Below are 10,615 nucleotides of genomic sequence, written 5' to 3'. Positions count from 1 at the left end.
AGCTTAAGATGGCAGTCTCCTGCATTTTTCAAATTTTAAATGATTTGTCAATTATGTTTTTTTTTTAAAGGTATGAATATTTAATGGATTTATTCTATGATATAATATATGTTTTGTTAATTTTCTTACTAATATATAGTACTTAGTTTGTACATTGTTATTATATTGAAATATATGCAGAAATAAAATAAAACAAACAAAAACGGGAAAACTTAGACCTCAGACAAACTTCCTTTGTGAAATCTGTCACTCTCTGTCTCTCTCCCTGTCTCTGTCTCTCTCTCTCTCTCTCTCTCTCTCTGTCTATCCCTCTCTCCCTCTCTCTCTCTCTCTCTATGTCTATCCCTCTCTCTCTCTCTCTCTCTCTCTCTATGTCTATCCCTCTCTCCCTCTCTCTCTCTCTCTCTCTATGTCTATCCCTCTCTCTCTCTCTCTCTCTCTCTCTGTCTATCCCTCTCTCCCTCTCTCTCTCTCTCTCTCTATGTCTATCCCTCTCTCCCTCTCTCTCTCTCTCTCTCTATGTCTATCCCTCTCTCTCTCTCTCTCTCTATGTCTATCCCTCTCTCCCTCTCTCTCTCTCTCTCTCTATGTCTATCCCTCTCTCTCTCTCTCTCTCTCTATGTCTATCCCTCTCTCCCTCTCTCTCTCTCTCTCTCTATGTCTATCCCTCTCTCTCTCTCTCTCTCTATGTCTATCCCTCTCTCCTCTCTCTCTCTCTCTCTCTATGTCTATCCCTCTCTCTCTCTCTCTCTCTCTATGTCTATCCCTCTCTCTCTCTCTCTCTCTCTATGTCTATCCCTCTCTCCCTCTCTCTCTCTCTCTCTCTATGTCTATCCCTCTCTCTCTCTCTCTCTCTCTATGTCTATCCCTCTCTCCCTCTCTCTCTCTCTCTCTATGTCTATCCCTCTCTCTCTCTCTCTCTCTCTCTCTGTATCTCCCTTTCCTTCTCTCTCTGGGTAGAGAGTGGCACAATGTAGAATGAATTAATGTGGGTTTTGCGTTGGCTCACGCCAATGAATTCTGATCAAAAGGGTCTTGATCGAATCATACTGCTAAACATTGTCAGAACGTCACGGTCACTGCTGTCCGGCTGTAATTGCACTTATAACACAAGATCTGGATTTACACTGTCGCTCATATAGGTGGAATTTTTTTTTTTACCCCAATTTATGGAATTATTTTAAAAATAATTTAAAAATAATAGATCTAGATAAAAGTATACATTCTCAGTTTTTATTGAATAATAATGTGCAAGTGTGTCTTTTGCGTGACTGCTTAAGACCTATGCCCTTAAGTCACAAATGACAGTAATGAGGATTAATGCCCCACAAAAGGGCACTAATATAGCACATCGACACGGTTTTTATCCTGGGGCCTCACAGTTACGAGGCCATTGCTTTATCACTGAACCATGACTGTACGCAGCGGGGGCTATGGTAGGGGGCAGTTTCCATAAATAAAATAAAAAAATAGAAAATGCAATAATTTTTCAATAATTTATTGCATTTTACCCGGTTCCTAACATAAAAAATCCTCTGTGTGGCCATGCCTTGAGCAATATTATCATGTTAGTTGTACTACAGCTAATGAGGATACTTACATCATTTGAGAAATAACATGGATGAGGAAAAGTAGCAATGAAATCAGAGATCAACTTATCGCCAGTAATCTATTTACAGCAGGGTGGAGAGGAGGAAATTCGAACCCCGAACCCTTAGATTGAGGCATTGAGAGTCGAGTGAATGAACCTCACTACCACAATACATAGCTCTACTAATACAGTCATCTAATCGGCTGTCGACACCAACAGCTAGAGAAAGGTTTTTTTATGACAACACACTCAAACTTTCATCACAAAATACATGTACACAAACAGGTACTCGCAATATATATGAAACACATTTATTATCTTAATTGGCTATTATTAATAAATCTAGTATACAATGTTCAGTGCATTATGAATATTAATCCTAAAACAGTTCAATATCATGCATTGAATGATCGCTACGTATATACCGGGCAATACCATATAGTTTTATAATGATAATCTGTAATGATGTTAAGAGAATGGTTTTCTGAATTTGTCGGTAAATATGACCCCCTCTAAGCTAGTGCTAAGGCCTTATACACCATGATGTTCAATTGTTTATAGAATGATCTCGAAACGATTGGTCACTGGGCAAGTTGTGTCCAACTCATTGCACAGCGCTTTTATCAGTTACTCGTTATTATTATTATTATTATTATTATTATTATTATTATTATTATTATTATTATTATTATTATTATTATTATAATGCGGTATAAAACGTTTTTACTCTTCATTACTATTATTAATCTTATTTCATTATTATTGTTAATTTTAACGTCGTTATTATTGTTATTATTATCATTGCTGTCATGATTATTCTTATTACTGGTGTTAAAGGTAATACAAAGTTTTGGTATGGGGTCATGAATTTCGTTCAAACAAATATATTGGAAGCATATGCGATCCTACAATATTCAGTGCTCGTTGTCGCGGTTGAAATCGAGTCTAAAGTTATTAAATTGTAAGTAATAAACTCTTTTTGTTATATAGCTCCCTCGATCTCAAGGTCAAGATATTAATTAAGCTAAAAAAAACAATGTTTCTTGACTAAAATCAACCGATTCGCTATTCCCGTTTGGAAATTATATATCTCAATTACTAGGGCGGCGATTTCTTTTCATGACCGGGGGGGGGGGGGGGGACGAAACGCGAGGAACGAGGGAGGAGTGACGTAATGAGCAAAAACTTTTCTCTTTTTTTTTGGGGGGGGGGGAGAAAAAAAATCCGAATCATCACCGCTCTTACATGTTACATTTCAAAGTGGGAGAAAGGGGGGGGGGGGGCAAAGTATTTGCGATCAAATAGGGCAAAGCAAGTGGCGCGTAAATTGGCGTGGGGTCCAGGGGCGGAGCCCCATGAAGCTCAGAGTTTTTAGGCATTTAATAACCCAGGTCGAAATTCCTTTAGAAACCAGTAGAAACCAGTAGAGACATTCTAATGGTTTTACTGGTTTTCAAGAAACCATTAGAGTCTAATGGTGATCAGGCGGAACTGTAAAGTAAAACCAGTATAAACCTTTACAAACCAGTAGACTGTCATGGTTTAAAGACCAGTAGAAACCAGTAAGATCTAATGGTTTGAACATGGATGCACAAATCTTAAGTCAAACCATTAGACACCTTTACAAACCAGAAGAGCCTAATGGTTTTGAAGACCACTAGAATCCGATATAAACCAGTAGGATCTAATGGTTTTAACATGGGTGTAAAAATCCTAAGTCAAACCATTAGAAACCTTAACAAACCAGTAGAGCCTAATGGTTTTGGAGACCACTAGAATCCGATAGAAACCAGAAGAATCTAATGGTTTTAACATTGGTGTAAAAATCCTAAGTCAAACCATTAGACACCTTTACAAAACCAGTAGAGCCTAATGGTTTTGTAGACCACTAGAATCCGATAGAAACCAGAAGAATCTAATGGTTTTAACATGGGTGTAAAAATCCTAAGTCAAACCATTAGAAACCTTAACAAACCAGTAGAGCCTAATGGTTTTGAAGACCACTAGAATCCGATAGAAACCAGAAGAATCTAATGGTTTTAACATGGGTGTAAAAATCCTAAGTCAAACCATTAGACACCTTTACAAAACCAGTAGAGCCTAATGGTTTTGAAGACCACTAGAATCCGATAGAAACCAGAAGAATCTAATGGTTTTAACATGGGTGTAAAAATCCTAAGTCAAACCATTAGAAACCTTAACAAACCAGTAGAGCCTAATGCTTTTGAAGACCACTAGAATCCGATAGAAACCAGAAGAATCTAATGGTTTTAACATGGGTGTAAAAATCCTAAGTCAAACCATTAGACACCTTTACAAAACCAGTAGAGCCTAATGGTAGTTGAAGACCACTAGAATCCGATAGAAACCAGAAGAATCTAATGGTTTTAACATGGGTGTAAAAATCCTAAGTCAAACCATTAGAAACCTTAACAAACCAGTAGAGCCTAATGGTTTTGTAGACCACTAGAATCCGATAGAAACCAGAAGAATCTAATGGTTTTAACATGGGTGTAAAAATCCTAAGTCAAACCATTAGACACCTTTACAAACCAGAAGAGCCTAATGGTTTTGAAGACCACTAGAATCCGATAGAAACCAGAAGAATATAATGGTTTTAACATGGGTGTAAAAACCCTAAGTCAAACCATTAGAAACCTTAACAAACCAGTAGACTGTAATGGTTTGAAGACCAGTAGAAACCAATAAAAACCAGTAAGATCTAATGGTTTGAACATGGATGCACAAATCTTAAGTCAAACCATTAGACACCTTTACAAAACCAGTAGAGCCTAATGGTTTTGAAGACCACTAGAATCTGATAGAAACCAGTAGATTCTAATGGTTTGAACTTGGGTGTAAAAATCTTAAGTCAATTACCATTAGAAACCGTTACAAACCAGCAGATCGAGCCCATGTCAATGGATTTGAAAACCAGTTGAAACAAATAGAAATCAGTAAGATCTAGCGCCGCCTCTGAATCAGTCTGACTATATTTATTTAAAAACCCCAAAACAGGGATGAAAAACTCTAAAATGTCATTAGTCATTATATTAATAGTTTTATTTTACAGATTGTGCAACATCTTGACATATGCCCGTAAGGTCTGCAATATTGATCAAGACTATACAAGCCCCAAAACCCCAAAATGCGACTGCCGCCTTTTTTAAACGGCTACACAGCTGGCATCTCTCTGGGCTACACTAGCACTGTGTGTGTGTGCACATGTAATCAATGCATGCAGTGTGTGCGTGTACCCAGCCAGGCCATGCCTTATGACACACACACAAGACAGCAAGACAGCCATTCCTATCCTCAACAGCTACAGGAGCCAGAGCAGAGAGACAAAATCTTTTTATTACTTTGTTTTCCCCTGCTATTCTTCAATATGGGTAAGTCTTAGATTTACCTAATTTATTTGCAATATGTGCAGTAACTGTTTTCTGTTTTGAAACGTAGTAATTAATGTATGATCGTGTCTACTAGGAATGCTTTCAACGCCTGCCGCAAAGATGAGAAATGTATTGTATTGTCCCATCCATGTATTTTTATGTTAGATCTTGATGCAAGTTTGTGCATTCACCTACACATGGCTTTAAAGGCATCGTTTAACAATGTTAAATCTATGATGCATGGCCCTACGTATTATCAGTGTCAGTGATATGGTGTAATATTGAAGCCCTAACAAAATTGCGCTTCAAAATGATCATGAACTTGATGAAGTGCCTCAAAAAGTGAAAATCTTTGACTTTTGAGTGACCGGTTTTACCATACTCATTTTCCCCAATAGACTGTAGTGTTATAAAACCATTGGGGAAAACGTTTTTGGAAATTTTGAATTCCAATCATAAATATCTTGATAATCAGACAAGCCGCCGTCCCCCCCCCCCCCCCCCGCGCTTATTCCGAAAGAGTGCGTTAAGGCGGTACTCCGTTTCTGCAACGCACCCTAATTTCAAGACAAGCGGGGAAGGGGGCTTTAATCACTTTATGGTGTGTTCGCAGTTTCGCACAATATAAACAGAAGCCCTCATCTGGAAATAAACAGCTAGACCCGTAAATGGTAAACAAAATTCCTCCCCCGCAGGCTGTACAAAGAAGTTTGTAGTAGGCCTACATGTATGTGTGTTGCACATGCATCAACCGTTCAATTTGTTTTAACTTTATTTTTGTTCTTATTAATTGTAGGCATCTTTTGACATCTTTTGCCAAACAGTGGATTCAAAGCATATTGTGGACACAGTAGGCCTATATTGACGTGAGACCATGCAGAAAATGCTACTTTCTCTCAACCTCCTGGATCAGCATTCAGCAGCCTCGTGACACAGTTGAAGCCATTATCGGTAATTGTGTAGATGTACTTGTATTATTTCTGTACATATATTTTTAATTTTTCCCTGATCATGACACTGATTCGAAATGCTTATTTTTCCTAAGTTTCAAATATATAAAATTCAATTAATTTTAGATCACTAAAACCTGCAGGTATATTGCAATAACCGACCATATTTTGTGAGTTTCAAACAGTGTTCTTTTCCCTCCTTAGCAATAGAGCTTTGATTCTACTCTCATCAGCAAACTAGAATTGTATTGATAATTATTTGCAAAAAAATCCTGATTCACGTTTGCATTGACAACAAATGTTTAAAATGCAAAGGTATGTTTTATATTATGTTGACATTATGTTTGTGAGCAATGAGAGATTATTTTATTTCTGATAAATCTTTGAAACTGCACTTTTCTGACATAATTCATTATTTAATTCATTGTTTACATTCTAGTTTTAAAATGGATAAAAGTTTTTCTTAACTTGTTTTCCTTTCTTTTTGCTCTATATTCATGCATTAGAATTCTTTGCGTGTACCGGTATGTACCCTGGATCAAGCAGCACTTGCATTATACAGGAGATTCCACCCAAAATCTAAACCATGAGTCCAAGCTGAAGAGGAATATCTCCAAAATGAGGTCTACACACACACAGAGGTTACTTTCCCCTTCATTATAGAGATATCGAGAGAGAGAGATGGGTGGGGGGGGGGGGGGAGTGAGTTATAGCCACGAACCTGAATAGCTTAGATGTAGAACTGAGATGCCCATTCATGTCACTTGCCATTTTAATGAATTCCAGGGTTTACAAACATACATATTAACACTTTGGGTAAAAGATCTCTGTATTTGCATAAATTTGTTATTACTATTTATGAAGTAGACCTGTTTCATAATGCTTATGTAGTAGATCAGTCTCATACTCGACCCCACCCCCTTCATATCACAATGTCAATTCCTAAAACCTGTGGCAAATTATATAAGTTGGTAATAGAGAAAAATTGAATGAGGTAGATGCAATACAAATCGATTCCAATCTTAAGCACTTAAGACTTTATTCAGGTATGGCACGTAAACCGCCCAAAAAATTCCAAAAATGCTGCAGTTTTGTTTTATGTTTAAAGTGAACGGAAACAAAGGACCTACATGTTTTTGTATATTTTGGACTGCGCATATTCAGTGATCTCTGTATTATAATATATAGAAATGTAAAGCATATAGAACTTTATATCAACTCCAGCATCATATCTGAACGAGCCTTAAAAGACAATCCAACCCTTGTAATAAGTTCATTGAAATGGAAGCTGAAAAATAAGAGAAAAAGAAAGGCGAAAGTTTGAAATAAATCGGGCCAATATAAAGGGAGTTGTGATAATATATAAATATGAGATCACTAAATCCATGCATATCTCAATGAAATGCTAGAGCGCCATATGGCAGCCGTGCTAAAGCCAGGGTAATAATCGGGAGCGCCAGGAGGGTCAAATCTGACTGACATGAGCGCTACACAAGAACCCACTATTATTATTATTATTACACCTGTAGTCATGGGACAACTCTCCCATTTGTTAATGAAATATAATAAATTCTCTTTTTATTTTAAATGCCTTCTCCCTTTGAGAACTACTCAAAATATATTATGAATAGCACATTATTACAGGTCCTCTACATAGAAAAGCCACTCGTGAATCATACATTTTGAAGAAAAAAAATATTTAAATCATTTTGTGTGTTGAAATAAATGGGAAAGTAGTCCAGCAGCTCGTCATAGTGACATTACCGAATCAGCCAATTTAAAATGCCCTTAGGTTTAGTGATTACAGCTTTCAACAATCCATAACCACCTTATTTTCTGTCAGATTTAATTTGCAATTTTTTAAAAGTATAGTTGTCTGTTAAGGTTGGATTTCCCTTTAAAAAGTGTAAAGGGTAAGCCCTATGTAACATAATGTGATTAGGCCATTTTCGTTATAAATCAAATCAAAGTGCCGCGGAACAAATTATCTCTTTCACCTATTAAGAATAATTGTATTTCAATAGTCAGAATGCGATATCATGAATGCAAACATTATGTGTTGTTAGGTAGGGCAAGACATAATGTTTGTCCTACCTATAGTACTAGCAACACGTAATGTATTCAATTTGTATTCTGACTATTTAAATACATTTATTCGTAACAGGTGAATTTAATAATTGGTAATGAGGCACTTAACAAGGACCTACCGTATTCATTAAATTTGATTACAATACGAAAATGACCTACGTACAGTACACGTATTCATATGGATAGGAAATCTTTGAACTGTTATGTCGTTTTCTGAGGGTTCATAATTTTATAAATTCTAAAGGGTTCATAATTCTACAAATGAAGTAGGATTCCTAATTCTGAAAATGAACTAGGATTTGTAATTCCAAAAATGAAATATGGTTCATAATTCAGAAAATTAAATAAGGCTCAATATACTTCCAAAAGTTTATTATTCTGAAAGTGCAAATAGAACCCTTTATCCTTTTTGGAATTACGAACCGTCAATATAATGAATCCTATTTCATATTCAAAATAATACCATTTCATTTGCCGAATTATGAACCCTATTTCAATATCGTTATTAACGCCCCTTTTTCAATTCCAGAATTATGCACCCATTTATATTTTTCGTAATTATGAAATCTATTTCATTTTTAAATTCAAACCCTTCTTAAATATGGACCATATTTCATTTGTTTATCGATTTGTCATAATTTGTCATAATACACTGTACTATCAAGTTACATTTATTGATGAACAGCATATCACAGCACTTGTCAAAATAGTAAGAACGTAAATGAATTTGTTTTGCTTGTGAATGTAGTAGGCTTATATTATGTAGTACACAATATTACATTTCCAATTGCTGCAACTTCATATCAATCTTTTACATGTACTATGACAATCTACAGGTCAAAATCATGCTTTGCGTAATCATTTGTGAATTATTCTCTATTTAATATACATGAATGAAGTACTTAAATTTGTGCAAATGAACTTATTCTCCATGGTGGAAAATTACAAACGAAATTTCTCGGCAAAAACTATTTCTCATTGTTTCTACTCATGATGGCTACCGTAAGATAACTATTGCAAATTGCCAAACCTACTCTTTTAAACATCTAGTCCAAATTTTCAAGATTGATTTCTCTTTGTTAAAAATGGCTATAATTTCTAGACAATAATTAGCCAATTTAACATTGTTTTTTTTTTTATATTTCTTCTTTTGTTGTTGAAATGTGTAAAAAAATCCTTTTTCATTTAAGCTGTTAACCTTGCTTTTAAACGTTCATGTCATTGTAATCACTATATGATGTATGATATTCTGACAGATAATTAAAGGATACACTGTTAAGTGTTAAATATGATAAAGATGAACCAACATGATTGTGATGTCTTTTGTTAACAGACGTTTGCGAGAGAAATGGCTGAACCTCGAGAAAATAGTTAATTGTGTTGGAAGCAAACTTCATGCCAGCTCCTGTCATTTTCGTGTCTACTTTGCAGACCAGCATGCCCTTTTAAAGTACAAAAAAACAAACAAGGGCTGGCAGATTTTGTGAGGAGTACTGTGTTGGAAGTGCATTGATGTAGTAGAATTTAAACTGATCAAAAAAATGTCAACCATGTAATGTAACCTATGCTGTGGTTCAATTGAGGATTCCTACTTGTGTTCTACTGGTCTCCTACTGGTTCCATTGGGGATTCATACTTGTTTTCTACTGGTCTCCTAATGGTTCCAGTTGGGATTCCTACTGGTCTCCTAATGGTTCCATAAGGGTTTTCCACTGGTCTTCTACTGGTATCCTAATGGTTTCTGTATGGATTCCTACTGGTCTTCTAATGGTTCCAGTTGGGATTCCTACTGGTCTCCTAACGGTTCCATTAGGGTTTTCTACTGGTCTTCTACTGGTATCCTAATGGTTTCTGTATGGATTCCTACTGGTCTCCTAATGGTTCCATTGGGGTTTTCTACTGGTATTCTTATGGTTTCTGTATGGATTCCTACTGGTCTCCTAATGGTTCCAGTTGGGATTCCTACTGGTCTCCTAATGGTTCCATTGGGGTTTTCTACTGGTTTTCTACTGGTATCCTAATGATTTCTGTATGGATTCCTACTGGTCTCCTAATGGTTCCAGTTGGGATTCCTACTGGTCTCCTAATGGTTCCATTGGGGTTTTCTACTGGTTTTCTACTGGTATCCTAATGGTTTCTGTATGGATTCCTACTGGTCTCCTAATGGTTCGATGACTTCTTTTTTACTTGTCTAATGGTTCCAGCACTTCTTTTCTACTGGTCTTCTAATGGTTTTTATATCGATTTCTACTGCTACCCTACTGGTTCCAGTGGGGATTTGTACTCGTTTCCTACTGGTCTCCTAATGGTTCCAGTTGGGATTCCTACTGGTCTCCTAATGGTGCCATTAGGTTTTGCTAATGGTCTTCTACTGGTCTTCTGCTGGTTCCAGTACAATTTTTTTCTACTGGTTTCTAATGGAAAAAGCGCCACTTTCCATATTGAAACCAGTAGAGAATTGACCACTAGAAACCGTTAGAAATCTGTACTGGTTTTCTCTACTGGTTTCTATGGGATTTTCGACCTGGGAAGGGTCAGATGAGCATATTTTGATACCTTATTTGTGACACTTGCATGCAGGTCTGTAATCGGAG

At 36.4% G+C, this 10,615-nt stretch overlaps 1 long non-coding RNA gene across 1 annotated transcript; it reads left to right on the top strand.

Moving 5' to 3' along the window:
* Positions 1-4,834: 4,834 nt before the first annotated feature.
* On the top strand, positions 4,835-7,128 carry LOC115927265. The gene is made up of 3 exons (XR_004065531.1): positions 4,835-4,983; positions 5,780-5,934; positions 6,440-7,128. It is a non-coding gene; the product is annotated as an uncharacterized LOC115927265 (long non-coding RNA).
* The last annotated feature ends 3,487 nt before the right edge of the window (positions 7,129-10,615 follow it).

The sequence above is a fragment of the Strongylocentrotus purpuratus genome, unplaced genomic scaffold (genome assembly GCF_000002235.5).
Source record: "Strongylocentrotus purpuratus isolate Spur 01 unplaced genomic scaffold, Spur_5.0 spur5_scaffold_20, whole genome shotgun sequence".
Taxonomy (NCBI): domain Eukaryota; kingdom Metazoa; phylum Echinodermata; class Echinoidea; order Camarodonta; family Strongylocentrotidae; genus Strongylocentrotus; species Strongylocentrotus purpuratus.
This window is presented reverse-complemented; position numbering and strand designations above follow the sequence as displayed.